General features: G+C 39.8%; 1 protein-coding gene across 2 annotated transcripts in view; it reads right to left on the reverse strand.

Annotated features, from left to right (window-relative positions):
* Window positions 1-15,781, reverse strand: part of LOC115218406 (rho GTPase-activating protein 7) — a 229,625-nt gene that overhangs the window by 130,818 nt on the left and 83,026 nt on the right. The window lies entirely within an intron of this gene.

The following is a 15,781-nucleotide window of genomic DNA, read 5'->3' on the forward strand; positions in this document are numbered from 1 at the left end:
ATAGTCTGTTAAAGTAAAATTATCTTAGATTTTTTCTACAGTTCAATATGCACTAGTAATCCAAATTCCAAAAATAATGTTTTGCTTCTTAGTTAGAAACCTGTTTATAGGAAAAATTTGTAGAAATTTATAAATGCCATTTACACTGGGAAAGGTGGAATTAGTTAAAACACGGGGTAATTTGAAATACTTCTTTTTGAGCAGCAAACAAAAAACCTAGTGAGGACTGTGTGGCTATCTTACAAGGGCCTCTTATACTACTTTTCAGTTATATTGGTAAAGATGTTGATACAGAATATTTTAAGTAAACAAAAATTTTCATATGTTAGAGATGTTCATGTTTCATAATTACTCAGGTCAAGAGTTAATTCATTTATTTGTTGATTGTTTGATGGAAAATAATTGGCGAAGGCAGCGAATAATTTACTTGTTCTAATTTGTGTTGTGTACACTGCATATGTTGATCTTGTTACTATTAGTTGAAACATGATAAAATGGGTTAGGTGGAACATATTTCAATTAGTTCCACTATCCTATGTACACTGGTATGTGTAGTAGCACTTAAACTCAAAAGGAGGTCACAAGTTTGGCACTGAATATACAAGTTGACTGCCTGAATATGTTCTACTTTGGATGGAAAATAAAATCACAGGCAACAAACCCTTCAAGTGCAAGGGTGGGGATCGGTAATCTGCATTCGGCAGAGAAGAAAAACTGCACTATTATGTTGAACTGGTTGATGAAATGAATGAGGTAACTAACAAAATTTTGAAAAGTGTTCCAAACAAAAACTTTGCACACCCCAAATTTACAATGTCCAGATGATACTGAAATGGTGAAAGATGTTGAATGTTGAAGACATCATTGAGGTTGATGAATGCAAAGTGTAGTGGTTTATTTTTCGCTATATGCTTCTCCTGCAGTTGCTGTACTAGAAAGACAGCATCAATAGTACTTCTTACTATTGTAACAATTGACAGTGATGCTGTTACACCAGTAGCTCACATTTGGAAGACTCTCCCATTCATTATCCACAGACAGTAGCCTTTCAGAATAGTACTTCCATGCCTCTTTCTTTTCAACATTACTAAGTGCAAGTGTACTACTATCCTTTCATACACACTTATCTCACACATCTTGATTTTCTCTGATATACTGTTTCGCAATCAGGAACATCTCATGCCATAGAACATTAGTAAACCTCTTCCTTTGCTAAATGGATGTGTCTCCTAGCTTCTCTTCTAGCCACCTGGTATAGTTCTTTGTTACCCCATTCTACTCTTGCATCTCCGCTGTTATGGGTTTGTCTACTTCTAATTCTCACCAAGTGCTTCAATTTGAATCTCTTTATATTTTCATACCTTTCATTTCCAGTTCAGTTTGTGTCCCTACTCCTTCTTATCTTGGTACATTCTTCACCAAGAAAGGACTTTGCATTCATAAGCATCACTATATCCTTTTTACTATTGAGGATGCAGTTCAATCTAGCTTGTGCCCACCAGATTAATAGGCGATTAGGTGGCTGATAAGTTTTCTTAAGTTAGTGTTGCAGATCATTTGCAGCATAGAACTTCAGTTTTTTTCCCTTCTCATTTCTAGAATCAAAGCCATTACCTCTATGTACATCATGGAATCCATTGGAGTGCTGCTAGCATGTCTGTTAAAATTACCAGCCATGAAAATAGGGTCATTGTTGGCCGTTATCATGGTCATCTGCAGAGTGGTTCTATTGAAACAGTTTTTCTATTCATCTGCTAGTCTAGCTTGAGAAGCATATGCTAAGACAAATGTAACTGTTGTATAATCTAAGAATAGTCATAGCTTAGCAATTCTAACATATTCTGATGACCTCAATCAATTTCTCTGCTAAAAGTATGCCTGCACCACCCACTCTGTCACTGCTACCTATCCAGATTTGTACCTTTGCTCCATGCCAATGAGAAGTCTAGTGGGGGTTCCCCTCATCTTACCTCCTGCAAATTGCACACATCTAAATGTCTCTTGCTTTAGCATTTTGAAAATCTTACCAGACAGGTTTTCCATTGGGTCAACATTGATCATGGCAACCCTAAGGATGTGGACTTTAAAAGAGCATCCAAAGCTTACACTGGGTGAATCTTAAGGAGTTTCTACCTACACATTTTCTACAGATTGAGCAGGGCTATCCACCTGAAGGGATTTGCCTTCCTTCCTACTTACTAAGACTTTGGTTTTTACTAGGTTAACTCTAAGGCCCTTTGATTCTAAACCTTGCTTCCATACCTGGAAATTCTTCTCTAGTTCAGGTAGTGATTCAGCTATAAGAGCAAGGAGCTCCCAGGGGCAGCCTGTCTTGAATTCCTCTGTTATTGCCTGGAGGATTATGATAAAGAAGAGGAGGCTGAGCACTGAACCATGGTGAACTCCTACTTGTACCCTGAATTCTTTGCTGTACTCATTGCCAACCCTCACCTTACAGGTAGCATCCTTGTGCATAGCTTGTACAGCTCTTACCAACCATTCATCTATCCCTAGTTTCCACATTGACTACCAGATAGGGGATTGGGGGGCCCTGTCAAAGGCTTTCTCCAAGTCAACAAAGGCCAAGTACAGGGGTTTATCTTTGCATATGTATTTCTCCTGCAGCTGCCTCACCAGAAATATAGCATCAGTGGTGCTTCTCCCTGGCACAAAACCAAACTGCATCTCATCTAAGCTAACTCTCTCCCTATTTAGTTGGGCTATGACTCTCTCTGTAACTTTCATCACCTGTTCCAGCAATTTGATACCTCTGTAATTATTTTTATCTAAGACATCACCTTCACCTTTGTAGCAGTTGACTATGGTGCTGCTACACTAGTCATTGGGTATAACTCCTTTGTGAACCACCTGATTTACTTGATTTATGTGGGTGTGTCTCTCTCACATACATGCACATAGAGTTATGTGCATATGCACACAAATATATTGTACCTATATATAGAAGATACGAGTTGCTATGGAGAGCAAATGTGCACGTCTGTCACTGAGGTGGAGGTGAGAGGAAAGTGGGATAGAATGATCTACAATGTGTTGTGTTTCATCATAATATGAAGTTGTACACTTAGCAAATACTATTAGATGCCACATGAGGATTAATAAGAATTAACCAGCTATTAGTCTGGTTAAAAGCAAAGAAGGCAACTGCCATTAAACTCTAGGCACAGTATCATTGTATCAACCAGACTATCAGATGTCGTTACACATTGCTGGTCACAATGTGCTTCCAATTCTTTCTTCATAGTGCCACACAAGGCCTGACATTTTAAGGGGAAGTGGGTAGACTATTATATTGCTCCCACTCCTTAACTGGTACTTATTCTATCAACCCTGGATGGATGAAAGCAAAGTCAACCTTGGCAGAATTTGAACTCAGAATGTAATTAATCAGAAGAAATGTTGCTGAGCATTTTGATTCTAATGATTCTGTCAGCCCACCACCTTGAAGATGATGATGATGATGGGGGTGGAGGTCAGAAGAAAGGCTAGAGAAAAAGAATACATCAGCACTAGTAGAGTGTATCCAGAATCTTCTGTCACATGTCCAATTCACAGACAAAACATTAAAATGTAAAGTTCTGTTCTCCCACACTCTCTTTCATGTTACTATGAGTTAAGTGGTGTGTGATTGTCTTTAAAAAAAGTGTGATTTTGTTACCACCTCAACATTGTTGGCTGTACTATATACACATATATATGTACATACACACATATATATTTATATTGTTATCATCATGCTCCATGCTGGCATGGGTTGGAAATATTTTTGTTGTTTTTGTAAAATCTCAGAAAATAATTAAAAATTCACATTTTTTATCAAATTATTTTGTTATACTTGAATGTGTGTGTATGTGTAGTTGAACCTTTGAACTCCGCACATTTTTTTCTCCCTCCGATTTTTTCCTCTTAATCTTTTTTGTTGAAGAGTGTAGGCTTGAAACTTATAAGACTTTTCCATTCTTCCCAAGCATTAAACTAATACACCTGCTTGTTGTTCCTACACCTGTCTTCATCTTTTGTTTTCTGTAAATTTGAACTATATATATTACATGCTCACATGGTTACCCCAGTTTACCGAACTTCCTACCCTCTTGGATTTTCATCTTAATTACTTCCCGAACTTTCAGTACCTCTCCTCATTCACATAACCAGCATTCCACCCAGATTACCACTGGATCTTCATACTCTTCTGGACTCTACCTCCATGGATCTTACTGGCTATTTTCATTGATGTAAATCACTCTAATATACCACAACTTTTGAACTTTCTGAACTTTTAAACTCCATACGTTAATAACTCTGCCATTCTCTCTCCATTTTAACATTTTCACTTTTTTCTCCTTTTTCCAGCATGCCTAATTATAAATCCTCCCTCCTCCACGTTCAACACCAGCTCAAAAAACACCTTACCACACTTCCTTTCTGCTGATTTCAACCTTCTATTAATCTTCTACTCATTTTCAAAAAAACACGCTACTGTAGTAATGTTTCCTTTCTTAGTCACTGCCTTCATCACCGCCTCATCCCCAAAGGTTTCTGCCTCCGTTTCCACCCTATCTTCCATTCTACTTCTGCCATCTTATCCATACTCCACACCACTTCCTGCCACCATTCATTCTAGCCTTTCCAAAATATACTCCCTTGACCACCTTCTCCCTCTTGCTTATTCCACCTTTTTTTCCTGCTATTCACCATCCGTTGCACATTCCATCATACCCTTTATCCTCCACCTCAACCACCTTCTCCACAACTTTCTTGCTTACACTAAACTCCACTCACTTTCTCATCCTGTCCCATCCGATCCACTCCCCCTCCCTCCTCAATCCATTCCCCTCCCTCCTCGATCCACTCCCCATCCTCCTCGATCCATGCCCCATCCGCACTCCCACTCTTCCATTACTCCAACCTTCCTACACACCACTTCCTCCTCTCTCTCCTCCCAGCCTTCCACTGCCTCCAGGTCATCTTGTCATGTGTGACCATTGAACTTTGCACATTTTTTTCTCTCTCTGTTCTCTTTCATTCTCTCTCCATTTTTTCCCTCTTAATCCCTTCTGTCAAAGAGCGTAGGCTCGAAATGTAAAAGACTTTCCCATTCTTCCCGAGCGTTAAACTAATACACCTGCCTGTTGCTCCTACACTTGTCTTTATCTTTTGTTTTGTGTAAATTTGAACTATATATATTTCAAAAGAATGTGTTATAATACTATTCCACATATACAAAAACAGCCATACCAACAATCCAACATACCTCCATCAGCAGCTGCCCCACGAGTATCATTATGGTTTCGACACCTGAGCAGTAACCATTCAGTCCGGCAGTGTCAAATAAGTGTTGCTTGGGAACAAACATACCAAAGAAACCTGTATGTATGTTTGTGTGAATGTAATGTATATATTATATATATCTGTGTATGTGCATGCGTACATGCATGCATATGTATATAAAATCATAATCATCATCATTTAAGATCTGTTTTTGATGCTAAGATGGGTTGGACAGTTTGACAAGATCCAACGAACTAGAGGACAATATTGAGCTCTAGTCTCTGTTTTACTATGTTTAGAACAGCTGGATGCCCTTTCTAATGCCAACCAATTTACAGAGTGTATTGAACGCTTTTACTGTGCTACAAGCACTAGTGAGGTCATCAAATGATTCACAAGACAAAGAGAAAAATCCTTGACTGAAAAGAGTTGTAGTGAAGAAGGAGTTGGCTCTATGCTAGATGTTGAGAAGCTTAAGTATGATAGGGCAATGTCAGCTGCTGAGATATTAAAGTATGATGTGGAGTAGCCATGTATTTCCTCTATGACCCTTGCTTGCTATGCAAGGGACAGGTATCTTGCTACGAAGAGGAGATGCATGGCTACCCAGTATTATACAAGAGCGGGTGGGACTGGATAGAAGATTATGATGGTGGTTACAAGGTGTCAGAGTGTACTCTTAAGATACAAGAAAGTGAGTATAAGAAAGAATATGGACAAAGAATTGGTAAAGCTGGGTAGATAAGTTTGTTAAAGTGTGAATGGAGAGTGACTAATGGTCAAAGATGGATGAAGGTGAGAGAATAAGAATGGTCCCGGAAGATGATAATTGGCAGCAGAGGAAGAGAGGAGAGAAGAAAACATGGAGATGATGTGTGGCATGAGAAAGATATGCACACTAATAGTGATTGATGCCAGAGGTCTGTATGAGTAGCTGTAGTGAGTGAGAGATAAAAATAAGGTGAGGCTATTGATAGCAGGTATGCCAAGGTGATACAAATTAGAAGTTGGTGTTAAAGATAAGATAATGGTAGTCCTACAATGTATCTGAGAGGAAGGGGTGATTGGTAATGATACTGAGAGGAAGGGATGGATTTTTAAAAGAAAGTGGTTCCAGGGCGTGGGTGGAAGTAACTAGCAAAGGGATGATTAAATATGCGCATATTCTGTTCTCATATAATTATAGCAGCTGAATAATGCATGCCATAATTAGAAAAGTGGTGGGATGGCTGTTAGGAATATGACAAGTAGAGAAGGCTTACTAGGACAGTTTGGGTGTAGGGACAAAGCCTAGTGAGTGTGTAAAACATAAACACAGTGCTTTTAGTTCAATCACTTTTGTTGAGCCAGATGGGTCTTCTTTAGCACAGTAAATTGCCAATCATCTCAATCCTTTGTTATCTCTTCAATGAGGCTCAACACCTTGAGATCAGCCTTTATTATTTTGTCCCATATTTTTATGGGTCTTCTTCCACAATTTCCATCCACATTTAGCAATTAACACATTTTTTTGTGCAGCTGTTCTCATTCATATGTATCACATGTCCACACCAGCACATCCTTCTCTCTTGCACACTGAATCTAATTCCTCTTATAATAATGACATTTGCACTTTGTCATTAACAGACACACTGACACTGAACATCTAATGGCATATACAATTTTCATTCATTTCTGATATTTCTATGTCCTTTGCATTTGGGGCCCTCATCTCACTACCATGTAGTATGGTTGTTTGTACATAAGCATCATACAATCTAACTTTCAAACTCAGAGAAAGACCTTTTGCTAAGAGTGTAGGTAACAGTTCTCTGAACTTACCCCATCTTGTTCTTATTCTAGCAACTATACTTTCAGAAGTCTCCTCCACTGGTAATTTGGTCACCTAAGTACTAGGCTTTGCAAAAGTCCTGTTACACTTAGTTTTGCTATTTCAAGAGGTTAACGTGTGTGATAGAAAAAGTACTGTCAAACATACTTAAAGTTCTTCTTTCCCAGCACGCGTCAAAACATCTTTTCCATTGTGTGCATGTATATTTAGATGGAAGTGAAAAGAATCAAGTTCATTGCTCTCCTGCACACAGTCCACAACAAGTCCGACATTGCCAAGTGGATGCCATTGTCAGCTGGATGACTGTCCACAGAGTTACAGTGAGGTTCAAGAATGGGAAAGACCTCAAAGATCAACCTCAATCAGGCAGACTTCAAGTTGTCAACTGTTTGGCTGAGTGAAAGGCCTTCAAAAGTGATCTGAAACTTAAAATGACTGCACTTGTGAAGAACAACCTCTCTGTGACCATGATGTCCGGGTCTATCAAGAAGGAGGGTGACAAGAGGTTGTGGTGCATGGAAAGGCCTCTACTGACCGACTGTGTGTAAGAAGAATGTTGGGAGTGCTGTCATCACCTCCTCAATGACTTAAAGTGTCATAGCAATCGAATTCTCATTTTTCCTAATGAAAAATCCTTCGAACAGAATGACTGCACGGTCAGCTTTGGCCAGGAGGTCTCTGAGGTCTGCTACATGTCCACAACTAAGCACCCAGCCTTCATAATGATGCTTAGCATCATAGCTTTGAATGGTGAGAAGATGCCGCTGGCGTGGTTCACAGCCAGTTACAGGCTCTCCACAGCTGACTACAGGGACATGTTGGCCATGTAAGTCCTGCTCTGGGTGAGAAAGATCACAATGATGGTGGACTATGTCTTTCAGCAGGACAGTGCCAAGGCCATGCAAGAGTGATTGGGGTCAAACACAAACTTCTGGTCGCAGAACTTTTAGCCACCACAGTCACCCAACCTCATCCACCTTGACTACAGAGTGCGGGTGCATATCAAGTGCAAGGTCCAGCACAGCAACATCAACAAGCTGAAGTCCTCTGTCAACCATGTGTGGGCCAGCATGTTTTCAGAGGTTAGATTGCACAGCAGCACCTGCTCTGTGGTCGAAGTAAACGGCCATCAATCAGAGCCATTTAGCATAGTATGCTCAGTCCATTGGGGCTGCCCATTCTCTCCTCTTCTGTATATGCTGGCTCTCGAGTCACTACTATGGAAGTTGGAAAAATTGAGAGGCATCCCTTTTGAACTTGGACATGGGAGGACAGTGTTAGCATATGCAGACGATGCCACCATCAAAATGGTGATGATCATCTCCATTCTAGAGGAATATGAATTGGTTGGTGGGGCCAAAATCAATGCTGAGAAGTTAGTGGGATTGCACCTGGGCACCTGGCAAGGCAGGTCAATGTTGTCAAATGGTGACATTGGATTTTGGACTGATGGGCCAGTTAAACTGCTCAGGCCAGCTAAACTCTCTCAGGCGGAGGTGACAAAACAAGGTGGCTAGTCTTACTCAGAAATGGGCAGAGAGAAAGCTGTCCTTGGAAGGTTGGACAGAGGTGGTGAATGCCTACATTGCTTCCATCATCATTTATCATTTGACCATTGTGACTTGCCCCAGTTATTGCTTGATCAAGTTGGAGTGTCTCTTGTTCATTTTCTTGTGGAAGGAACATGTCCCAATAGTAAGATGGTATGGTCAGTCTGCTGCCAGCTCCCTTCTGAGTGGTGGCTAAAGCATGCTGTGGCTTTTGATATGCAGACACATTCAGATTGCACCACCTGTAACAGTTTCTAGAAGGTGAATGTGTGTGGGCTCCATTTGTGAGGCGTGTCTTTCTGCAACTTATCTTTTTAATGGAGCTGCAGCCCTGGGTGAAGGATAGACCAAGACTGGGTGCCCTTAACCTAGAATGTCTTCAAGTACTCACTGTCCTCTACCAGTCAGGCAATAGGATTGGTGGATGTTTCACTTTAGCTATATATAGAGGATTAGTGGTGGGAAATTTTGACGACATCCTAGGAGAGACTCTGGACATCAACAAAGATGGACTGGGTAGTCTATTCTGGAGGTCTTTTCATTTGGGGATTATTATGGATAATTTCCAGATGTCTTTGGCTTGGCAGTGCTACCAGGGGGCACTACCAGTTCAAGATAAACTCTACAGGTATGGATGTGCTGTCAAATGAGCTTGTCCAAGATGGACGCAGAGTGACGAAACGGTTCTGCATGCACTTGTTGAGTGTCCAGGAATTGCTGACTTGTGGAGTTATGTCTAACAGCTGCTGTCACGTGTGGGATGGGTCTGTCTGTTATTCAAGTCCATAGTGATGACTGCCCTGCTGCCCTTCTTTAATCATACAGACAAGGCAGTTTTCCTTTGCTTGGTCACTGTAGCAAGAGAGGTTGTCTGGTGGATAAGGCTGAAAGGAATGAGGACAGAGACATTCCTACTAGGTAAAGCTCTCATTGACTTTTTCAAGTTGGGGTGGAGAGGAAGGTGCTGTCTTTGAGTGAATTTATCAAAAGGTGGGTGAAAGTTGCAAAAATGTTAAGAGCTGATGGTACCACTTTAAGCGTAGAGCTGTGAGTCTGAAGAAAGGAGTGGGAAAGGACACTTGTCCTTGGCATTCAGGGTGATCTTGGATAGTGGGGTTCTTTGATCATCCCTGGAGATCCTCCTGTATCAGGATGCCATCACTATCCCTTATTTTTTACTTGTTCTTCTTAGTGCTCTCTACACTATGCACACTTCCCTTCTTTTAATGTATACTGTGTATACTTTTCCTTTTTTATCATTCCATTATATGTACCCCCCCCCATACTCTTCGTCTGTCTTTGTATTATCCCCCTCATTCTTCGCAGTGGTGGCAAATAAAAGAAATAATTGTTTTTGTTGTTGTTGTTGCTATTATTATTATTATTATTATTATTATTATTTTGAGCAAGACACTTTATTTCATGTTGCTCCAGTTCACTCAGTTGTAGAAATGAGTTGCGACATCACTGGTGCCAAGCTGTATCGGCCTTTGCCCTTCCCTTGAATAACATTAGTGGTGTAGAGAGAGGAGGCTGGTCTGCATGGGCGACTGCTGGCCTTCCATAAACAACCTTGCCCGGACTTGTACCTCGGAGGGTAACTTTCTTGGTGCAATCCCATGGTCATTCATGACCGAAAGGGGTCTCCCCATTAGTATTGTTGTTATTATTATTATTATTATTATTGTCATTATTATTAATACTGTAGAGAAATTTCACTCAACCTGGACTCTTTTAGATTTAAAACATTGCAGCTAATTCAGATAATGAAACATTACATATTACATTTTTTCACCAGGCCTCTACCTTATCCTTAATGCCTTGTCTAAAAGCTGTCTTTTTGGCCTCATGGGAAATATTACTAAAGGTTTGAGGGGCTGCCTTTCTGTATGTTTGTGTGACACTGTTATTTAGTAGCTTTGTGTATACATCATTATCTACCCTGAATTAATTTTTAGGAATGAGATTAATTTTTCGCGAGGGTAGTGTCAGAGCCAACCCAAGGGGCATAACTCTAATGAAGAAAAATTTTCCTCCCTCGATTTCTCCCGTGATTTTTTGTTTTTTGTTTCATGTTTTTAGGACACCCACAAACCAAATGTGACACTTTTAGACATCCAGTGGCCAAGAAGTATTGCCATATTTTCCCTACCAATCCTTCTGGTGAGAGATTGGATTTCCTAAACCCTTGTGGAAGAAACTAACTGGAAAAAAATCAGCTGAAATAAGTCTATGATACTGTACTGTAGCACACATATGAATGCACACACACACACATATATCAATGTATGTGTGCCTTTCTGATTGCGTTTATCCTCCACACCACTTGACAAGTGGTGCATTCCTGTAACTTAGCAGTTCATCAAGAGAGCAATAGAATGAGTACCAGGCTTTGGAAAAAAAAAAAAGTAATGGTGGTGGGAGTGGTGCAGCTATTTGTTCAACTAAAATTCTTCAACAGTGCTCCAGCATGGCCATAGTTTAATGACTGAAACAAGTAAAACATAAAAAGTAAAAAATATATACATACATACATACATACATATATATATATATATATATATATACACATATATGTGTATATATATATATATGTGTATATATATATATATGTATGTATGTATGTATGTATGTGTATATATATATATATATATGTCTTTAACTTTTATCTTTAATTTCTTTTGGTCATAAAACTGCAGCCATGCTGGAGCATTGCCTTGTAGAATTTTAGATGAACAAATCGACTCTCAGTACTTATATTTATTTTTTTAAAGCCTGGTACTTATTCTATTGGTCTCTTTTGCCAAAACTCTAAGTTATGGGGGTGTAAACACCCCAACACTGGTTGTCAAGTGGTGGTGGGGACAAACACAGACACACACTCACACAGATATTATATATAGATGCAGGAGTGGCTGTGTGGTAAGTAGCTTGCTTACCAACTACATGGTTCCGGGTTCAGTCCCACTGCATGGCACCTCGGGCAAGTGTCTTCTCCTATAGCCTTGGGCCTACCAAAGCCTTGTGAGTAGATTTGGTAGATGGAAACTGAAAGAAGCCTGTCGTACACACACACACATTATATATATATATATAAAGGGAAAGTTTACGAAAATAAACAAAAGACGAAGGCAGGTGGTGTACAAACAAACAAATGTATTAGTATAGCGCTCAGGAATAGAAAAAGTCTTTTACGTTTCGAGCCTACACTCTTCTACAGAAAGATACACATATAATATATATGTTTGTGTGTCTGTATTTGTCCCCCCATCATCGTTTGACAACCGATGTTAGTCTGTTTACGTCTCCGTAACTTAGCGGTTTGGCAAAAGAGACTCATAGAAGTACTAGGCTTACAAAGAATAAGTCCTGGGGTCAATTTGTTCGACTAAAGCCTGCAGCCATACTGGATCACTGCCTTTAGTCAAACAAATTGACCCCAGGCTAAAACGACAATGCTAAAATGTATTTGAAACAATGGACAACAGTCAAAAGAATATATAGTTGAAAAAAAGATTAGAGATCTATACAAGACAAATTTTTATATATAAAAGATGGAGGTGGAAATAGCACAAAAGTAAGTCCAAGACATTTCAATTTAAGAGGAAATTTAATAAGAATGATTTTTAAAATTATATAAGAAAATATTATCGGTTTTGATGAATCTCATCTTATCAAAAATCAGTAAAAATTTATAAAAATTTGAAATAAAAACAGTTTATCTTCCGTCTGGGGGTCAAGAATATGTCTGGAGATTTTTAGTTGAAGTCTTCTTTAAATATAGTTTGGTATAGAGTTCAAAGTGTTAGAGAGTGAGAGAAGGAGCAAACCCGAAGTTTCTACCTTTAAAAACAAGGAATTACAACATCTTTACTTGTGTGATTTTTTGCTACCCTGGTAACTATTTATCTATTTTTTCCGTGTTAATTGTTAACAAGGGAAAAGTACACTCATCTATTTATATATATATATCAGCCCACTTATGAATGGCTTTCCTCCCTTGGACACAAAGACCTGTTGAGGCAAGCGAAGTCGATATAGAACCTCATCCGACGACAGGCACCCATGCCAACCCCCTTTGCTTGCGAAGACATGTTGGGGCAAGCGAAATCGAAATCAAATTGAACCAGCCAGGATCCCTGGTCTGGTGGTACGTAAAAAGCACTATCCGACTCGTGGCCAATGCCAGCGCCGCCTCGACTGGCTTCCGTGCCGGTGGCACGTAAAATACACCAATCCGACCGTACGACAGGCACCCATGCCAACCCCCTTTGCTTGCGAAGACATGTTGGGGCAAGCGAAATCAAAATCGAATTGAACCAGCCAGGATCCCTGGTCTGGTGGTACGTAAAAAGCACTATCCAACTCGTGGCCGATGCCAGCACCGCCTCGACTGGCTTCCGTGCCGGTGGCACATAAAATACACCAATCCGACCGTGGCCGTTGCCAGCCTCGCCTGGCACCTGTGCAGGTGGCACGTAAAAAGCACCCACTACACTCACGGAGTGGTTGGCGTTAGGAAGGGCATCCAGCTGTAGAAACATTTCCAGATAAGACTGGAGCCTGGTGCAGCCTTCTGGCTTCCCAGATCCCCGGTCGAATCGTCCAACCCATGCTAGCATGGAGAACGGACGTTAAATGATGATGATGATGATGATGATATAATATGTATATACATACATATATATATATATGTATATACATATTATATATATATATATATATATATATATCATCATCATCATCATCGTTTAATGTCCGCTTTCCATGGTAGCACGGGTTGGACGATTTTGCATGGAAAGCGATATATATATATTTACATGCCAAAATCTACCAGTAAATAATTGTTAGTTTTTAAAAAATGATTAAAGCTATTATTTACTCTTATTATATATATATATATATATATATATATATATATATATAGGATTATGCAGATGAGAGAGGGTAAAGTGTTAACTACTTTAAAGAACTAAAGAGACAGTTCCAGATACTCTTGAAGTTAAAGACTTACATTAGATTAATGTAGTTCAGTTGTGAGGGCTGAAGTTATATTTGTACACACAAATACCCATTCACCTTACCCTTTTCTTTACTAAATTGTGAGAGATTCTCAAAGAGGTCATTATATGTCAGTAAAATGTATAATTACAAGGAAATAAGAATTAACAAGAATCTTTGGTTCAGATACATATAAACACTTTCTTCTTTTTCACACGCACATACATGCACTCAATCTCTCTCCCTGCATGCACATATACATATGCTTGAACACACACACACACACACACACACTCTCTCTCTCTCTCTCTCTCTCTAACTTTCTCTTACATAAACTTTAAAGAGGAATGTTAGCAATATGAAATGGAACTTGTAAATAGCCATAGGTCACATGATTCATGCCATGAAATATTAGTAGGACTTCATTATACTACTGGGACAAAAGTCTGAAAACAAAAATCACACACACACACACACATCACATGTTATGTTTGCTTACTATTAAGAAAAAGTAAAATAAAAAGAAACATCACTGAATGTAAAAATATAATGCAATACAAATAAAGATACTGAGTGGGCTACCTACAGTTTCATGCTTTGCAGGTAATGCTGCCTAAGCACATATCTGTGCATTAGCAGCCACAGCATGCCTAAGCCACTATGTAGAGGGAACTAGTAGCTAGTGAAACACCTGACCAATGGAACATATCCCTTGCACAAGATTTTGAACAAGAGATGCTTCAGCCTGATCAGACAGTAACTAGGGAAAGGCATGACAGTCAGCTGGTAAACAATAACAGAGATACTGTTGTCATTCAAGACCTCTGCCTCGACCTTTTAGGGACAGCTTCCTTTTGGCCCTTTCTGTGTAAGACTAGCCACTCTGTTTGTTACCTTGTTCAGATTCCAGTCCACCGGGAGGTTGAAACTGAACCAGGCACCAAGTAGTTGAACTGCTCCACTGGTCAAGTACTCCGTGATGCCATCAGACATGGATCTGCTTTGCCAGGTGCTAATCTGCAAGCCTACTGATTTTCCTGTGTTAATCTTGATCCTAGCCACTATCCCATATTTCAATGCTGCTTACTATCTCTACTTTGGTGGCATCTGAAAGTATGATGCTGATGTCATCTGCATACATTGACTAGAACTTCCAGAAAGCCAGTTTGAAAGGGATGCCCAGCTTCAGCAGCAAAGACTTATGAGCCAGCATGCATGAAAACAGAAAAAGAGCAGGCAGTCCTGGTGAAGTGTGTGATGCAAAATAGTTCTCAGAGGTGGCTGTTTACTTTAACCACTGAGCAGATGTTGCTGTGTATTGTAGTGATCCAACCTCTGAAAATAGGTTTAAACGCAGCTTGCAAGCAATGATGCTTAACCTTTTCAACAGTTTTCAGCTGATGTAAATTGATCAGGGTCCCACTAAAACCAGTTTTTTCCCACTTCTGTCTCTCATGCATTGCATAAGGTGGAGGCTATTGGGAACAGATCTGTTCAGAATGACACACATTTGCACTTCCTTGGCTAGACCATCAATGAAAAGTGGCAACCTTTTTGCTAACACCTTTGCCAGAATCTTAAATTTTGTGTGTAGCAAAGTTGTGAGCTGAAAATTGTCCCCTTTATCAGAATCCTTTAGTACCATTATCACTCTAAGGCCCACATCATTAGAAATTCTTCCATTCTGCTGCTAGTTGTGACAGATTCTGCCAAGAAGTTGTCAAACAATTCTGGTATGAACTCAGAATCTGTAGTATAGACCATCCAAAACAAGTGGCTTGTAACTTGCACAACTGGTCATCACCATCTGTATTTCAACAGCTGTTATTGGTTTTTGCAGAATGTGACATCTGCTGGAGCTGTGGTAGGCCACCAAGATAAGAAGTAAAGTCTAATGCACTCTCTGACTCATCATCTGCTCCAAGCTGTCAAGCAAAGTACTGCTCGGAAGTTACATACAATTGCTCTGAACTGAGTAGCACATGATTGTCCCAATCTATCAAAGAACTTAATGTATTATTTTTGCCACAAAATGCCATTACAAGTTGGGCCTATTGGACGGCTTTTGCTCCCTCAAGTTTTAGTACATGAGCCTTAACTCTGACAATGTTTC

Source organism: Octopus sinensis, linkage group LG13, assembly GCF_006345805.1.
Source record: "Octopus sinensis linkage group LG13, ASM634580v1, whole genome shotgun sequence".
NCBI lineage: Eukaryota > Metazoa > Mollusca > Cephalopoda > Octopoda > Octopodidae > Octopus > Octopus sinensis.